Source organism: Mobula birostris, chromosome 7 (assembly GCF_030028105.1).
Source record: "Mobula birostris isolate sMobBir1 chromosome 7, sMobBir1.hap1, whole genome shotgun sequence".
Lineage (NCBI taxonomy): Eukaryota > Metazoa > Chordata > Chondrichthyes > Myliobatiformes > Myliobatidae > Mobula > Mobula birostris.
The window spans coordinates 178,802,335-178,822,615 of record NC_092376.1 but is presented as its reverse complement, the minus strand read 5'-3'; positions in this window follow the sequence as shown (position 1 = coordinate 178,822,615).

Sequence of the window (20,281 nt, the reverse complement as noted above, 5' to 3'; positions counted from 1 at the left end):
TCTCTTTTTCGTTGCTCCATGTACCTTCGAATAGTATCTTAAAAGACTCTATTGTATCCGTCATTAACAATGTATTCTACGCACCCACCAAGCTATGTGTTGAATACGTACCTCTGACATCCCTCTCCCAAGCACCTTCAAAACTACCCCTTGTGTTAGCCATTTCAGTCCTGGGAAAAAGCTTCTGGCTAGATACACGATCAATGCTTCTCGTCATCTTATACACCTCTATCAGGTCAACTCTCTCTTTCCCTTGTTACAAGAAGAAAATACCACGTTCACTGAACCTATTCTCATAAATCATGCTCTCCAATACAGGCAGTATCCTTCTAAATCTCCTCTGCACTCTCTCTATGTTAACCATATCGTTCCTATAGTGCAGTGACAAGAACTGAGCACAGTACCCCAAGTAGGGTCTAACCAAGGCCTTACATAGGTGCAATATTATCTCGTGGCTCTTGAACTCAATCCCATGGATGTTCAAGGCCAACAAACCATGTGCCTTCTTAACAACACTATCAACCTGCTCAGCAGCTCTGACTGTCCTATGGACACGGAACCCAAGATCTCGTTGTTCCTCCACACTACCAAGGGTCTTGTCATTAATATTTTACCTTGTCTTCAAATTTGACCTACAGAAATGAACCACTTACACTTATCTGCGTTGAGCTTCATCTGCCACTCCTCAGCCTAGTTCTGTGTCCAATCGATGTTGCGCTGTAACCTCTGACAACCCTCCAAACTGTCAACATCACCCGAACGTTTGTGTCATTAGCAAACTTGCTAACTCATTCTTCAACATCCTTACTCAGGTCATTTATAAAAGTCACAAAATGGAGGGATCCCAGAACAGATCCCCGCAGAAAACCATTACCTTCCAGTAAAGAATATGAACCATCTACAACCAACTTCAGTGCCAATTCTGGATACTCAAAGCAAGGTCGTCTTGATCCCATACGTCATTACTTTCTGAAAGAATTTCTCAGGGAAAACCTTATCAAATGCCTTACCTATATCCATGTACACTACATCCACTGCTCTGCCTTCTTTAGTGTGCTTTGTAAAATCTTCATATAATTCAATCAGGTCCATATGGCATGATCTGCCCTTGACAAAGCCATGCTGAGTATCCCTAATCAGATTACGTCTCTCCAAATGCTCATAAATCCTGCCTCTCAGGATCTTCAACAACTTGCCCACCACTGAAGTAAGTCACTGGTCTATAATTTCTTGGGTTATCTTTACTCCATTCCTTGAAAAGGGGAACAACGTTTGCAACCTTCTAACCCTCCGGTACTGATCCCGGCGCGATTAACGAATCAAAAATCATTGCCAGAGGCTCAGCAATCTCCTCCCTCGATTCCTGCAGTAACCTGGGGTATATCTTGTTCGGTCCCGGCGACTTACCTAACTCAATACCTTTCAAAAGCTCTGGCTTGCCGCTACTGTACTTTTATTTAATGCGCAGTGCTCTGCTGCCGACGGTTATGGGACCTCCGGAATGTTCGAACACCCACGAAGCTTTACTGTTATACAAGCTTCGCCGACTTCCGAGCAACCTCTTTCTTAGTGTCTATACACCCAAGCGTTTCAGTCCGATGTAAAAACCCCAAAATTGCCAAGGTCCTTTTCACTGGTGAATGCTGAAGCAAAACGTTCATTAGGTACCTTTGCGTCCTCCACCGGCTGCATGGACATGTTTCCACTAATGCTGCTGATTGGTCATATTCACACACGGCTCATCCTCTTGCTCTTGACATACTTGAAGAATGACTTGTGGTTTTCCTTAATCCTGCTCGGCCAGGCCTTCTCATGGTCCCTTTTTCCTCCTCTAATTTCATTCTTGAGCTCTTTCCTGGCATCCTCGTAATTTTCTAGAGCTCTAACGTTGCCTAGTTTCCTGAATATTTCATAAGCTTTTCTTTTTTTCTTAACTAGATGTTCTACATCGTTTGTACATAATGATTCTTTTACCCCACCATCCTTTCCGTGCCGCAATAGAGAGCTCCATGCAAATTTTCACTGAACGTTTGCCATATTTCTGCCGTGCATTTCCCTGAAAATATCTGCTCCGAATTTATGATCCCAACTTCCTGCAAAGTAGCATCATATTGCTCACTACCTCAATTAAATGTTTTCCCGAATTGTCTGCTCCCATCCCTGTCCAGCGCTATGGTAAAAGTGTTAGAGTTCTGTTCACTATCTTATTGCTCTCCCACCAAGAGTTCTGACTCCTGATCAGGTTCATTAAGTACAGCCTCTCCTCCAGTTGGACTTTCTACATATTGCGCCAGGAACCTTTCCTGAATACACTCAACAAACTCTACCCCATCTAAACCCCTTGCTCTAAGGAGATGCCAGTCAATATTACGAAAGTTCACATCACCCATCACAACAACCCTATAATTATTATGGCACCGTTCCAGAACATGCCTCTCGATATCTCTGTAACTACTGGGGGATCTATAAAAAACTGTAGAGCTATTGCCCCCTTCCTGTTTCTGACTTCCACACCCCATTACTCATAAGACAATCCTTCCATGACTTCCTCCCTTTCTGCAGCCGTGATACAATCCCTGATTAGCAATGCTACTCCCCCACCTCGTTTGCCTCCTTCCCTGTTCTTTTTGAAATATCTAAAGAACGGCACAGTCAGCAGCCATTCCTACCCCTGAGACATCCAAGTTTCTGTAATGGCCACAACATCGTAGTTCCACGTATTGACCCACGCTCCACGGTCACCTGCCTTTCTTATGATGTTCCTTGCATTAAAATAGACACAACTCAAACCATCTGGCTGAGTGTCTCTTTGCTCTATCATCTGCCTATTCTTTCTCACAAACTCCCTACAAGCTGTCTCTACTTGGTGCCAACCGCCCTATCCTCTGCTGTTTCACTTCGGTTACCATACCCTGATAATCTAGTTTAAACCTTCCCCAACAGCATCAGCAAACCTCCCTCACAGATTATTGGTTCCCCTCCAGTTCAGGTGTAACCAGTCCCACTTCTACAGGTCACGACTGCCCCACAATCATTTCCAATGATGTAATAATTTGAAACCCTGCCCCTGTACCATCTCCTCAGCCACTCCTGCATCTACGCTATCTTCCTGTTCTGAACTTCACGAGATCATGGCACCGAGCATAATCCGGAGATTAGCCCCTTGGAGGACCTTCTGTTCAGCCTCCTTCCTAGCTCCCTAAACTTACTGTGCAGGGCATGTACCGCTGTTCTACCTATGTCACTTGTACTAGCATGCACCACGAAATGCGGCGCTGACCCACCCCTTCAAGAGTATTCTGCAACCGCTCAGAGACATCCTGGAACAAAGCACCTGGGGGGCAACACGCTATCCTGGTGTCTCTTTTGCTGCCGCAGAATCTCCTTTCTTTCCCCCCTAACTATCGAGTCCCCTATGACTACTTCTCTGCCTAATTTAACCCTATCCTTCTGAGGCTCAGAGCCGACCACAGTGCTATTGGTCCGGCTACTGCTGCCTTGCCCAGATAGGTCGAAACCCTCAGCAGTATCTAAAGAGGTATAGCAGTTGCTGAAGGGAATGGCCACATGGGAACCTCGCACTGACTTCCTTCTCCCTTCTGCCTTTACCTCTCTCGGTGTTCACCCATCCACTCCCCGAATTCTGCACATTGGATATTACCACCTGCTTAAAAGTCGTATCTATCAATTGCTCTGCCTCCCCCATGATCCTAAATTCCTCCAACTCCAGCTCTAGCTCCTTAAAGCCGGCTTTTATGAGCTGGGGTTGGCTGCACTTCCCGCAGGTGTAGTCATCAGGGAGACTATCATGTTCCATGAATTACCACATCCTACATTTCCACTGCCATATTAGCCATCCTGCCTGCACTATGCAATGGGCCTCCTAGACTAAATCTTCAATCCTGTGTCTTTGGCCTGAGCCTCTTCTTGACGAAGCCTCTTTCGTCAAAGCCTAACGCTTCTACTCTCACCGCTAGCCTACTCCCAATAATGGCCTCCTCGCCTGCAGCTTCTTTATTTCGCAGTGCTCTGCTCCTGACGCTTATGGGGCCTCCGGAATGTCCGAACGCCCGCGAAGCTTTACTGTTATACAAGCTTCGTCGACTTGTGAGTAACCTCTTCGAAGTGCTCTGCTCACGATGCTGTTTGAGTCTCCGTAAGTCACGGCATCATTTTTAAGATGACATTTTGGACTTAAACTTAGCAAAATGCATGAATCCACACAGAATGCAACGGAAAAGAGATAAGATGCACCAGCATTTCTGTGATCCAATGAGATCAACGGTTATATTGACCCTTGTATCCGACCATAATAGTTAGATTTGTGCAGTTGTGCAGAAAAAAAACTATGCAGAAGAGGGTTTTATTTTAAAGCGGAATCCCATTGCATTTGGGTCATTCCATTCTCCTGACCTAATAATATCTTTCAATATATTGCACTGGTTAACAAAATTTTGCTTCTAATATTTTGGGGTGTACCTTATGAAATTTAGCTCAGATGAACTATGGCAAAGCGTCAGCACCGTTCTGCAATTAAAGACGGTCCATTCCATAAAAGTTAATTTCCTATTTCTATAAATGCTTACGTGATGCAAGGAGTATAAAATCATATTTGTGTTCAGCTTCAAGCCGTCTAACATGAACAAAAAATGCTGAAGAAGCAACACTATCGAAAAATCTGCTGTCCAGTGTTATATAGAAAAAGACTACTTGGTGACAATGGCATTTATGTTGGATTAACAACCACAGTTAAAGGTAGTAACACAATAAATTCTACAAATGTGAAACTGGAGTTTGTCTAATTAATATATTTTTTTTATTTTTTCTCTAGTTCAAAATGGTTAAACTTAAAGTACGAGCATAGCCAAGCACATTCATTTCTCAAATGCTTTGAAGCTTCAGAATATTCGGTTGGTGTTCAGTATTGTGGCTTTCTGGAGCTTTACATAACTACTGCTGTATAGGCCTAATAGTTTATTTCGAAGTCAAACCCTCAAAAAACATCCAGCACAGACGGGGTAACTGGCTGGAGTGTTGACTGAGATCTCTAACTAGTTCCTCGGTAACATGACGTACCCATCTGCTTCCAGAAGGCTTTAACTAAACCTGTGGCAAAGAAGAGCGTGACAACGTGCCTCGATGACTATGGTATAGCACTTACAACCACAGTGAAGTGCTTTGAGATGTTGAAGATAAATCGTATCAACTTCTGCCTGAGAGACTACTTAAATCCATCTCATTGGCTCTTCACTCAAACTTGCAACATCAGAACAGAAAAGATGCATATATCAGGATGCTCTTTATCGAATACAGATCAGTATTCATTACCGTTATCCTTTCAGAACTGAGCAATGAGTTCCAAGACCTTAGCCTCAATACCTTCTTGTTCATCGACTTCCTCACTTGCAGACCCCAGAGAGTTCGAATTAGCAACAACATCATCTCCACGATCTCCATCAACACAGGTGGATCACAAGACTGTATGCTTATCCCCCTGCTCTACACATATATTTTTGACTGTGTGGATCCACATAGATCCAATACCGTATTCAAATATTTGAAGACACCGCTGTCGTAGACCGAACAAAAAGTCTCAGTTCAGCCAGCAACCTCAGCTGGCTACAGAAACAGCCGGATACCTAGCCCTCTCAGAGTGGCTGGCAGCCACTCAGCTGGCGCAGGAAACAGCCGAATCCATACCACAAAGGCTACTCCAACAAGTGGCAACAAGGCTCCATGAAGCAGTGGTCCTCCAACCAGGCCTAGAGATCACAAATGGTTTCACTAGCCTTACGTCAGCAGGTTGATCCAAGGGGGACTGACATGACAAAGCAGCAGCCCACACCCAATTCCAAGGCTACTTATATTGCAAGCCTAAAGATGGGAATCAGGTGCCTATGATTAACTCAAACAAAGGACAGCTGGAAGACCCGGAGTCCTGAGTCCACGGACTAGACTGTGAACCGGAATGTGTACTTCACAGACCGGACCCTGAACCGGAATGCCGACTTCACGGACCGGACCATGACAATGGTCGCTTCTCTCAGCTGCTATCAGAAAGGAACAGCAAGAACCTCAGGACTCGCAGCACTAGGTTCAAGAATAGTTTACTGGATTTATTGTCTTTAATTTCTTGCTAATTAATTTTCTATTTTTTTTTCCCCCAAAAAATGCGTTAATCATCTGGTCCTGTATTGCCACGAGGAACCTCTGTTTCTGGGAAGAAGTCTCCTATTCTGAAGCAGGCATTCGACGCCATCTTCTCTGTACCTAGTCTGCTTTGATCTTGGGGATATCTTCCATGGAGGGTCATGCTCATACACTGGTTATTTTTTGTTTCTCTTTTATTGTGAAAGTTTCTTCATTTAAATTTAGTGGTGTTTACTTCTTGTCATATGCTCGTGTGGGTGCTGAATATTCATTTGTTTCATGAAAATATATCCTTAGTTGTTTTTTATCTAACTGTTGTGTCAATGCTGATGTGTGTGAAACCCTTTGTTCTCTTAGCGTCTCTGGAAAATCGGCTCGTTTAACCCTCGCTATCAGACATTAGATTCCACGGCAATGAACCCACCTTTCTCCGGCTTCGTTAGTCTAGGGTGTACACGAATTTGTTCCCGCCAAATCCGTGAGTGTGTGATGCTTCGCCCAGCCAAACACCGGTTTGTGTGAGAGTTGTGTGAATTACTGCCCCATGCAAACAATAACAGATGGTACACTGCATACAATTATAAAGAAGTGTATTTAAGAATGTTAATTTAAGCCAACAGTTATTAAATGAAAAATAAATGCCCAATACTCTTAAAACAGTCAACTGTGCATTTAAGTTGGAGCTCATCTTGAACTTGTCGTCACTTACGCGCTGGACCTTCTGTCTGCGTGAAACGACAAGCAAACTTCCGAAAGTCGCTCGAAATCCATCTCGAAATAACGGGTCTCTCAATAGAGTATTAGTTTCCTACACCTTGATGCCATTCATCTGCACAAAGCAGCTTGTGCAACAGGGACGGCATTCTCAGCTATCTTTTCACCAGTAATTTTCCAGTTCCCGCTAACAGAGCTCTCCGCCCGCGTTTTCTGAAACCTCCTCTCAAGGCTGATAGCACATCAAGTTGAATAACAAAGCTTCTTATCTCAGCTCGAACGCAAACAAGCTGAAGGCAGTGCAGACTACTCTTACAAAACTGCTAAAATGAAATAGCTACAGCATAGCACAAAAAAAATCTTAACCAGGGCATCACGGCTGTTATTCCTCTTCCTCCTTTTCTCCTAGGTATCATTAATCTAAGTGCAATCGAGTGTACTTAGTGTTTTTGTCATTGGGTTACTTTTCTTTGTAAAATTCTCAGATCGGTTTCGGACCAAGATATTACGACAAAAGGATAACTTATTATGGGAATAGCGAAGTTGTTTATTTTTCATTGTCACTTTTGCTATTCAGCTCTCTTTGGTAATCTTCTCTTAACCCTAAAGTAAATTCTGTCGAAAGTTTTTTTCCCCTTTTTCGCAGTATGATATATTTTCCTTTGAAAATTGATATCCCAAATACTTACATGTTTTTTTTTCATCCATTAGTTCTATAGTATCCTGCTGGTTCGCTTTACAATATACAAGCTCTGTTACACTTTTCCTTATGTGTAAAGTCCAAAGTTCATGTTTATATCTAAGTAGTAGAGTTCTAATATTTGAATTAATTGCTTTATTTTTCTACTGATGAAAGGTGTATATTAATTGCCCAAGTATAGAAGGTACTTCAAGGCATAATTCCTTTCGTTGTTACCTGATCTGATCCTGAACTATTTTCTCCCGATTCTATAAATTTGGAAGTGAGTTTAAGGCTAGACAAAATCTTAGCTGTCGACCTGAAGAAAACGCTTTGTTTTATTTTGATAGCGGTGGTGGTTCTTTTTTTTCGGTAGTTCCTCGATAGCGTGACAATAGTACGCCAATACTTCATCACATGTTGTAGGAATTTTTCAAGTATTGGGTGTAGTTGGTGTAGTTTATATTTATTAGGAGCTTCTATTAACCATGTGTGGGACAGGTTCGAATGCAAATTGGTAGTCAATGTAGCAACATGGAAGACGTCTGCTTTTCCTGTAGGGTAGATTTAGAATTACACAGCGCATTTTCAGTTTTTTCTACATCCGTTCATACCGTTAGGGCATATTTTTCTGCTCTCCTATCAGTATATTGTGCTGAATAGCTGCGAGATGCATGATGGTATAATTCCATATGTACAAGTGATAGGAAGATATTTTGATCGGCCGTTTCTGATTTCTCCTTTAGCTAAGAGGTATATATTTACTGTCTGTCAAAAATTCGGAGACTTTTTCAGAATTTGTATTAATATATATTTGTCTCAGCTCAAGCTCGTAAAACCTATGTACAACCATAGCCAAACACAATCATTTCTCAATTGCTAGAAACTTTCGGACGACCATAGCGGTGTTTATATAAATAATGCTGTGTAGGTCTAACTGTTTAATACTATTGTGTAGTGACTTTGGGAGGAGAGCAGTATTGGGAGATCACTTATTGGGACAATGTGTACACTATTCATGTTCCATAATGTTTCAATTTCTTCTTTTAATTTAGAATAAATGTTGGGTTCTTCACTTTGTAATTCCTGTTCGCTATGTGTTTAAAATGGCTATATCTAGTAAGTAAGTTGTTCTAGCTTATATAAGTTGTTATCCTATATAAAGCCAGATACCAAAGAGTATGGCTTACTGCCCTATCCAATTAATTTCTCCCTTGTCCAGCTCTGTATCTCTTTCACCAATCAACTTCCCAGCTCTTTACTTCACCCCTTCCGCTCCTCCCGGTTTCACCTATCATCTTGGGTTTCTACATCCACCCCGCTCCACCTTCCAACACTGATTCCTCATGCTTTTTACTCCAGTCCTGATCAATGGTCTCGGCCCGAATAGCCGAATATCCTGGTTGTCAAAGATGCTACCCGTGTTGAACTTCGTGTCAACCAGAATGAAAACAGGAATTTTATCCTGTGCGACCATTCCTAAGTCATTCTTAGATATCAGAAATTGTACCCCGCACTGTCACCCTTCCTCATGTACACCCGGAAAGAGACACAAAAACACACACACATACACACACACAAACAGACCTCAGTGCCGGTGACATTAGCGTCTCCGGACCTCCAGTCTATAACAGAAACAGACATTATTATTGCCCGTTCTATATCAAAATTATTTTGATGGATACATTGACATAGTCTCTATATTGTCCTACAGGATGAACTGTAAGAGGACGCTCTTTGGGCGATATAAGAAATATAGAAGATGATAATCATTTAACAAAGCGTCCAATATAGTGATCTACTGCATTAGAATTTTGTCAATTGGCCCTCTGAATGGTAATTTGTCAAAGGGTTCCTTAAACTTATGTGCGTATAGCATACCCATGGCGTTTATGTCGGAACGCTTCGCTATCATATCAGTATAGTATTCAATTTAGTTTTATCAAACAGGGCATGCCGCAAAGAGAATATGTGCTGCTGTGTCGTTAGGAACGTGGGCAGAATGTTTTCTCTTTATGCTGATTGTAAAATTTTCACCATATCGGAAGTTCAATTCCTTTTGCATTTGCCATCTTCTCTGTGTTTGCAGAGGGACCGAATATTACAGGCACATCCAGAAATTCAAATGATAGCAAATGCACCCTTTGAGGATTTATGTTAACCTTCAGCCCATATACTCAGTATTATATAATTACTCATATTATTTTATGTACGGTTTGTCCTCTTTTGTATATTGGATGCTTGTCGATCATCGCTCTATTGGATTTTCGTGGATGCCGGCAGGAAAATGAATCTCAAGGTTGTATATGGTATACATACTATCGATAAAAAATTATTTTGAACATTGAAAGTTGATCTTCTTCCCCTTCTACTTAAATGTTTCTGAATGCAGTGTCTTCAAAAATGTGATCTGGACACTGAAAAGAGTGCTAATTATTTCACAGGAACTTAAAGCAAGTTTGGTCTCTCTTCTTCCTTCAGGAGACGATACCTCTTGGCACTGGGACATGAACTGGCATGAAATTATTTTCCAAAAATATTAAAGTGTAAATGCCTTGCTTACATATATAACTAATTCTGCGCATGCTTTTCTGCATACTGTTTGCGCGGTGGCAACGGTGCTAAGGCTAAGTTTCTATCCACAATTATTTGTTCACACACGACCCCAATGTGTGCTTGCGTTCATACGAAGATCTCACGCGGCCTTCACGCAAACTGATAATTTCCACGGCATCTAACCAGGTCAAATAACTGCTGGAGATCACAAGCCTTCCAAATCAGCTCAGCAAAGGAATTCAACTTCTTTGTTGCACATTTGTAACGTGAGCTAAATGATTATTCAAGTCCTATTGCACTGGGACAACACTTTCAAAATCCACTTTCAAAATCAATGATATTTGCATGTAATGTTTATATTAAATGAAGGTATTCTAAGAATGGATGACGAATTATTCAGTTATGTAAAATAAACTCGTAGAGTGAATTGAAAATGGTGAAAATGGTTTGAACTGAGTTAGAACCATAGAACCATAGAAAACTACAGCACAGAAACAGGCCTTTTGGCCCTTCTTGGCTGTGCCGAACCATTTTCTGCCCAGTCCCACTGACCTGCACACGGACCATATCCCTCCATACACCTCCCATCCATGTATCTGTCCAGTTTATTCTTACATGTTAAAAAAGAACCAGTATTTACCACCTCGTCTGGCAGCTCATTCCATACTCCCACCACTCTTTGTGTGAAGAAGCCCCCCTTAATATTCCCTGTAAACTTTTCCCCCCTCACCGTTAACCCATGTCCTCTGTTTTTTTTTATGCCCTTGCCTCAGTGGAAAAAGCCTGCTTGCATTCACTCTATCTATACCCATCAGAATTTTATATACCTCTATCAAATCTCCCCTCATTCTTCTGCGCTCCAGGGAATAAAGTCCTAACCTATTCAACCTTTCTCAGTAACTGAGTTTGTCAAGTCCTGGCAACATCCTTATAAATCTTCTCTGCACTCTTTCAACCTTATTTATATGCTTCCTGTAATTTGCTGACCAAAACTGAACACAGTACTCCAGATTCGGCCTCACCAATGCCTTATACAACCTCATCATAACATTCCAGCTCTTATACTCAATACTTTGATTAATAAAGGCCAATGTACCAAACGCTCTCTTTACGACCCTATCTACCTGTGACACCACTTTTAGGGAATTTTGTATATGTATTCCCAGATCCCTCTGTTCCACTGCACTCCTCTGTGCTTTACCATTGACCCTGTATGTCCTACCTTCGTTTGTCCTTCCAACGTGCAATACCTCACACTCGTCTGTATTAAACTCCATCTGCCATTTTTCAGCTCATTTTTCCAGCTGGTTCAAGTCCCTGTGCAGGCTCTGAAAACCTTCCTCATTGTCTACTACACTTCCAATCTTTGTATCATCAGCAAGTTTGCTGATCCAATTTACCACATTATCATCCAGATCATTGATATAGATGACAAATAACAATGGACCCAGCACTAATCCATGTGGCACACCACTAGTCACAGGCCTCCACTAGGAGAAGCAATTCTCTACTACCACTCTTTGGCTTCTTTCATTGAGCCAATGTCTAATCCAATTTACCACCTCTCCATGTATACCTAGCGACTGAAATTTCCTAACGAACCTCCCATACGGGACCTTGTTAAAGGCCTTACTGAAGTCCATGTAGACAATATCCACTGCCTTCCCTTCATCCACTTTCCTGGTAACATCCTCGAAAAACTGCAGTAGATTAGTCAAATATATCCTACCACGCACAAAGCCACGTTGACTCTCCCTAATAAGTCCCTGTCTATCCAAATGCTTGTAGATTGTGTCTCTTAGTACTTCCTCCAATACCTTACCTACTACCGACATTAAACTCACCGGCCTATAATTTCCCGGATTACTTTTCGATCCTTCTTTAAACAAGGGAACAACATGAGCCACTCTCCAATCCTCCGGAAACTCATCTGTAGACAACGACATTTTAAATATTTCTGCCAGGGCCCCTGCAATTTCAACACTAGTCTCCTTCAAGGTCCGAGAGAACACCCTGTCAGGTCCCGGGGATTTATCCACTTTAATTTTCCTCAAGACAGTAAGCACCTCCTCCTTCTCGATCTGTACAGTTTCCATGATCTCACTACTTGTTTCCCTTAATTCCATAGACTTCATGCCAGTTTCCTTAGTAAATACAGACGCAAAAAACCTATTTCAGATCTCCCCCATTTCCTTTGGTTCCGCACATAGCCGACCACTCTGATCATCAAGAGGACCAATTTTATCCCTTACAATCCTTTTGCTCTTCATATACCTGTAAAAGCTCTTTGGATTATCCTTCACTTTGACTGCCAAGGCAACCTCATGTCTTCTTTTAGCCCTCCTGATTTCTTTCTTAAGTATTTTCTTGCACTTCGTATACTCCCCAAGCACCTTATTTACTCCCTGCTTCCTATACATGTCATACAACTCCCACTTCTTCTTTATCAGAGTTGCAATATCCCTTGAGAACCAATGTTCCTTATTCCTATTCACTTTGCCTTTAAACCTGACAGGAACATACAAACTCTGCACTCTCAAAATTTCTACTTTGAAGGCTTCCCACCTACCGATCACATCTTTGCCAGAGAACAATCTGTCCGAATCCACGCTTTTTTGATCCTTTCTCATTTCTTCAAATTTGGGCTTCTGCCGGTTCAGAACCTCAACCCTATGACCAGATCTATCCTTGTCCATGATCAAGTTGCAACTGATGGTGTTACGATCACTGGAAACAGAGTGCTCCCCTACGCAGACTTCTGTCACTTGTCCTAACTCGATTCCAGCAGGAGATCCAATATTGCATCCCCTCTAGTTGGTCCCTCTATATATTGATTTAAAAAACTTTCCTGAACACATTTTACAAACTCTAAACCATCTAGACCCCTAACAGTATGGGAGTCCCAATCAATATATGGAAAATTAAAATCCCCTACCACCACAACTTTATGTTTCCTGCAGTTCCCTGCTGTCTCTCTGCAGATTTGCTCTTCCAATTCTCGTTGACTATTGGGTCGTCTGTAATACAATCCCGCTAATGTGGCCATATCTTTCCTGTTTCTCATCTCCACCCACAAGGACTCAGTAGACAAGCCCTCTAATCTGTCCTGCCTGAGCACTGCTGTAATATTTTCTCTAATAAGCAATGCTACTCCCCCACCTTTCATTCCTCTGCCTCGATCACGTCTGAAACATCGGAACTCTGGAATATTAAGCTGCCAGTCCTGCCCCTCCTGTAGCCAACTTTCACTAATTGCTACAACATCATAATTTCACGTGTCAATCCACGCCTTCAACTCATCCGCCTTCCCCGCAATACTCCTAGCATTGAAATATAAACACATCAGAATATTTTTACCACCACTCAACCTTTCTATTAGCGGATTTGCTTGAACTTTTAACATCATTTATATTCACCCCAGCCACACTGTCAGCTCTGGCACTCTGGTTCCCATCCCCCTGCAAATCTAGTTTAAAGCCTCCCCAATAGCACTAACAAAACTCCCTGAAAGGATATTGGTCCCCCTGTAGTTCAAGGGTAACCCGTCTCTCTTGTACAGGTCCCACCTGCCCCTGAAGAGGTCCAAATGATCCTGAAATCGGAAACCCTGCCCCCTACACCAGTTCCTCAGCCATTTGTTCATCGTCCAGAGCATCCTATTCTTACCTTCACTGGCACGTAGCTCAGGTAGCAATTCTGAGATTACCATCCTTGAGGGCCTGCTTTTCAAGTTCCTACAAAGCTCTCTATACTCACTCTCCAGGACCTCCTCACTCTTCCTTGCTATGTCATTGGTACCGTTGTGCACCACGACATCTGGCTGATCACCCTCCCACTTCAGACTCTCATGCAATCGATCAGAGACATCCTTGACCCTGGCACCCGGGAGGCAACAAACCATCCTGGATTCTCTGTCATGACCACAGAACTTCCTATCTGTACCTCTAACTATCGAGTCCCCTATCACTACCGCTCTCCTCTTTTTCCACCCCCCCCCCACCCCCCTTCTGCACTGCAGAGCCAGACTCAGTGAGAGATCCGGCTACTGCAGCTTGTCCCAGGTAAGTCATTCCACCCCCACCCCCCAACAGTATCCAATGTGGTATACTTGTTGTTGAGGGGAATGGCCACATGGGAACCCTGCTCTGCCTGCCCTTTCCTCTTCCCTCGCCTGACAGTGACCCAATTTCCTGTGCTCTGCTCCTTTGGTGCAACTACCTCCCTGTAGCTACTATCTATAATCTCCTCATTCTCCCGAATCATCCGCAGGTCATCCAGCTCCTGCTCCAGTTCCCTAACGCGGTTTGTTAGGAGCTGCAGCTGGATGCACTTCTTGCAGGTGTCGTTGTCAGGGACACCGGAGGTCTCCCTGACTTCCCACATCCTGCAAGAGGAGCATTCCAACATCCTGCCTGGCATTCTCTCTACTCTAAACAATCTGAATAAAAAACTTACCGGACAAAGAAACGTATTCAAAATTGTGGACAAAAGCAAAAAATACACCAAACAGAGAATTCAGACTGCCCATACTGATTGACGGAATCTGGCTTGATCTCCTTTTCAGCAACTATATTTGCAAAAGTGTTATGGTCCGGTCCGTGAAGTCCACGTTCCGGTTCACGGATGGGGCATTAGCGGAAGTTTGAGAAGTCAATGTTCATGCCACCTCCCCCTCGTACCCCATCTGTTATTTATTTATATACACACATTCTTTTTCTCTTTCCTTTTTCTCCCTCTTTCCCTCTCACTATACCTCTTGCCATCCTCTGGGTTCCCCCCTCCTCCCACTTTCCTTTCTGCCTGGGCCTCCTGTCCCATGATACTCTCATATTCCTTTTGCCAATCACCTGTCAGCTCTTGGGTTCATCCCTCCCCCTCCTGTCTTCTCCTATCATTTTGGATCTCCCCCTCCACCTCCTACTTTCGAATCTCTTACCAGCTCTTCTTTCAGTTAGTCCTGACGAAGGATCTCGGCCCGAAACGTCGACTGTACCCCTTCCTGCAGATGCTAGCTGGCCTGCTGCGTTCACCAGCAACGTTTATGTGTGTTGCTTGAATTTTCAGCATCTGCAGATTTCCTCGTGATTGCGTTTTTAAGTACCTCGCAAGTATAACTTAAGTAGAATCTGCATTTCCTTGCCCTACTCGGTACATTATGTTTATAACCTACTAAGCTATTCTTAGATAAATATCTTCACCCTCCTCTGAATTAACAACTCTTTATGTTTTTCGCAAACTTAAAACTGCGCAGCAACACCCTTCTGTAAACGTTAATAGAAATAATAAACAACAATGAACCCAGCACTTTAGCTTATGACAGACCATTGGCAACATCTGAATACTGAGCCTCCCACACCACCATCTGAAACCTTCACCTGGTGAATTTAGTGTGCGTCTGATTAGCTCACCTTGGATCTCATATGACGTACCGTTCCATACGAGTCAACATGCGGGACCTTGTCCAAGGCCTTGTACATTAGACGCAGACAAGCTTGCCACCATGCTAAATGACAATCTATAATGCTAAATGAATATCCATAATGGTTTATGAAACTAAGTGGAAGCCGCTCGACCTATAGCAGTTGTGGACTTGCCTGATGGTAAGAAACTGAATCAGATGTAAGATTATGCATACTGATCTGTCCTGTAATGAAACATGAAAACGCTACTGTAAATTACAATAAAAATATGAAAGAATAAATTAGTGCATAAAGGGAACAAAACAGAGAGGTAGTGTTGATGAGACCGTGGACCATTCAGAAATCTGGAGGCGGTGCAGAAGACATTCCGAGAACATTGTGTGTCTTCATTCTCTTACACCTTCTCCCTGATGGTAACAATGAGAAGTGGACATGTCTTGGATGAGAAGAATCCATAATGATAACGGGGTCCTTAATGTAGTACGATTAAAAATCCTGTGGTCAAAGTCATAGCTGCAAGGCGGTAAGGAGGATGTCCTTGGCTTTTTCAGAGAAGTTATCGAGCTCGAAATTCAGGAAGATATGGTGCTGTTTTAGAAGTCTGTTTAGACCCATCTAGAGTATAGCACTAATTTGAGTTCGGCCCCCGATTGGAAGGATGCAGATGTTTTGGAAAGGGTGCAGTAGAGGATGCTGCCCTGGATTAGATGGCGCATTCAATAAAGAAAGGTTGGAAAAATCTTCTCTTATTTTCACCCAGAGCAGCAGAAACTAAGATGCTATTTGAAAGATGTTTAAATGTTATTGAGAGGCACATTGTCACAATTGCGGGGGCATAGGGAGCAAGGATGGACCCAAATGCAAGACACATCTTGTCAGATTAATTAAATTTAGTTTATTGTTGAATATCAGGAGAGCTAGGCATGAGCAGGAGTAGCGAACTGGACAAGGACTCAGAACTAAGACTAGGCTGGGACCAAGGGTCTGGGCTAGGACTCGGAATCGGCTCCCAGAACTAGAGGAGACATGAAGAGGCTGGGGTATGGACTCCGAGCCCAAGACTGGGCAAGGACCCAGTACCTGGGTCTTGCCTCGGGCTCGGACCCAGTACCTGGGTCTTGCCTCGGGCTCGGACCCCAGAACCAGGCATGGAAATGACATGGGCCAGGGAGAGGAGGAACATGGGAACACAGAGCTTCGGTGTCGGGAGAGCAGCACATACATAGAACACAGAGTCAGGACCCCTCCTTCGGTACAGGGTATAGGACCGGGACACACACACAGAACAGAGAGCCGGGACCCCTTCTTGGGTACAGGACATAGGGCCGGGACTCGCACACAGAACAGAGAGCCGGGACCCCTCCTTGAGTACAGGACATAGGGCCGAACACATGACCCCCCGTGGGGCAACGGCAAGACAGCCTGACTTACCCCACGGAGGCGAGGACAAGGCAAGACAGCCTGACTTACCCCACGGAGGCTAGGACAAGGCAAGACAGCCTGACTTACCCCACGGAGGCGAGGACAAGGCAAGACAAGACCAACACGAATGAACACCAGACAGTACCTATCTAGCTCCAGCGATGGAACTAGACCAAAGTGCAGGCGGGTGCTGCAGACGAGGGCTGGAGGCGAGACGGGCAGAGAAGGGATTGAGACAAGGGGGTAGGACAGGTATCACAGACCGCCTGGGCCAGGACTTGACTCATAGCTGGGAAGCCGCCAGGGTCAGGACTTGACTTGGTGCTTGAATGGCGGTAGGGATGGACTTGACTGGGTGCTTCAATGCCGCCAGGACCAGGACTTGACTTGGTGCTTCAATGCCGCCAGGGTAAGGACTTGACTTGGTGCTTCAATGCCGCCAGGGTAAGGACTTGAGTTGGTGCTTCAATGCCGCCAGGACCAGGACTTGACTTGGTGCTTCCATGCCGCCAGGGACAGGACTTGACTTAGAACTTGAATGCCCCCGGAGCCAGGACTTGACTTGGAGCCTTCGGGTAGTGGCGAGCTCTCGACTCGACCCGGGAACAGTAGACAGCGGTTCTTGATTCCCTCCGGCGGGTTAACTGACAGACCCGCCTTGATGAGGAAGTTTTGTATGCTCGCTTCGGCGAGGTAACTGGACTGGGTTGCTCCGGTGAGAAAGGGCGAATTACCGGCACTCGCTTCGGCAGAGACTAGGCTTGCTCCGGCCAGATGACATTGGCACGCCGTGACTTTGCAGACGCTCCCACGTCGAACGGCTGAAAGCCGGAGACTATAAACTATCGGTTCAGCTGAGCGTTAATTGCCTCTAAACACCAAAGTCGAGGGACACGGGAGAACAGCGAATCAACGATCAGGATTGTAATATAAACAAGGTAAATTTAAAGGGGCCCCGATCCGGACCATGACACACATGTAGGTTCGGCTCATCTGGCTGTAGAGTTTACAGAGGAGAGAGTGAAAATACGCAAAATAAAATCCAGTGAGCGGCAGTTCTTGTTAATGGAAGAGGTCAAATGAGAATGTCAGAATGGTTCAAAAGTGACACCTACAAATGGCATCACATCGATTCTTGTAGTGAATGAGCTACGGCAGCAGGAGAGCTCAAACAAAGGGGGCAGGGATTCAGATTTCCAGATCACTGGGACCTCTTTTGGGGCAGGGGTGACCTGTACAAAAAGAAGGGGTTGCACTTGAATCCTAGGGTGACGAATATCCTGGCGGGGAGGTTTGCTAAGGCTATTGGGGAGAGTCTAAACTTGAGTTGCTGGGGATGGGTGGGAATCGAACTGACGAGGCGGTTGGCTCGCAAATGGAGAAAGCTTGGAGACAGTGCGAGAGAGAGGAGAGGCAGCTAATAGAGAATGGACGCCCTCAGAACAATGGTTTGACATATGTCTATTTTAATGCAAGGAGTATTATGAAAAAAGCGGATGAGCTTAGAGCGTGGATCAGTACTTGGTGCTATGATGTTGTGTCCATCACAGAGACTTGGCTGGCTCAGGGGCAGAATTAGTTACTTCGAGTTCCAGGCATTCGATGTTTCAGAAAGGGCAGGGAAGGAAACAAAAGAGTTTGGGGTGTAGCACTGTTGATCCGAGATAGTGTCAGGGCTATAGAAAGGGAGTCATGGAGGGTTTGTCTACGGAGTCTCTATGCGTGGAAGCTAGGAATAGAAAGGTGTCAATAACTCTACTGCGTGTTTTTATAGACCACCCAATAGTAACAGGGACGTCGAGGAGCAGACAGGGAGACAGATTCTGGAAAGGTGTAATAACAACAAGGTTGTTGTGGTGGGAGATTTTAATTTCCCAAACATCGATTGGCATATCGGAGCAGAGCGAGGGCTATGGATGGGGTAGAGTTTGTTAGTTGTGTTCAGGAACGTTCCTTGACACAATATGTAAAGAATCCTACAAGAGAAGAGACTGTACTTGATCTCGTATTAGGAAATGAACCTGGTTAGGTATTAGATCTCTCAGTGGGAGAGCATTTTGGAGGCAGTTATCACAATTCTATCTCCTTTACCATAGCCCTTGGAGACCGATAGGAACAGGCAGGTTAGGTAAGCGTTTATTTGGAGTCAGAAGAAATATGAGGCTATCAGGCAGGAACTTGGAAGCATAAATTGGAAACAGAGGTTGTCAGGGAAACGGAAGAAATGTGCAGAGGATCTTTGCCTGGCGTTCTGCATAGGTATGTTCCAATGAGATAGGGAAAGGACAGTAGGGTACAGGAACCGTGGTGTACAAAGGCTGTTGTAAATGTAGTCAAGAAGAAAAGAAGAGCTTACGAAAGATTGAAACATAACAGGTAATAAATAGAGATCTAGAAGATTATGAGGCTAGCATGAACGAGCTTAAGAATGAAACTAGGAGAGCCAGAAGGGGCCATTACAAGGCCTTGCCGGACAAGATTAAAGAAAACCTCAAAGCTTTCTAAAAGTATGTGAAGAACAAGAGGATAGGACGTGAGAGAATAGGACCAATCAAGTGTGACAGTGGAAAAGTGTGTATGGAACCGGAGGAGACTGCAGAGGTACTTAATGAGTACTTTTCTTCAATATTCACTATGGAAAAGCATCTTGCGGATTGTAGGGATGTCTACCAGCGGACTTAAAGACTTGTGCATATAGATATGCTCAAGAGGATATGCTGGAGCTTTTGGAGAACAACAAGTTGGATAAGTCACTGGGACCGGACGAGAAGTACCCCGGGGTACTGTGGGAGGCAAGGGGGGGGGGGACATTCTTGAGACCCTGGAGATTATCTTTGCATCATCAATGGGGACGGGAGAGATTCCGCAGGATTAGAGGGTTGCAGAGTACAGATAGCCCAGGAATTTACAGACGAGTGAGCCTTACTTCAGTGGTTGGTAATTTGATGGAGAAGATCTTGAGAGGCAGGATTTATGAACATTTGCAGAGGCACATGATGATTAGGAATTGTCAGCATGACTTTGTCAAAGGCAGGTCGTGCCCTACGAGCATGATTGAATTTTCTGAGGATGTGACTAAACACGTTAATGAAGGTAGAGCCGTAGATGTGGTGTATATGGATTTCAGCAAGGCATTTGCAAGGCTTATTGAGAAATTAATGATGCATGGGCTCCAAGGGGATGTTGCTTTGTGGATTCAGAATTGGCTTGCCCACAGAAGGCAAAGAGTGGTTGTAGACGGATCATATTCTGCATAGAGGTCAGTGCCCGGCGGTGTGTTTCTGAGATCTGAGCTGGGGCACCAGCTCTTCGTGATTTCTATAAATGACCTGGATGAGGA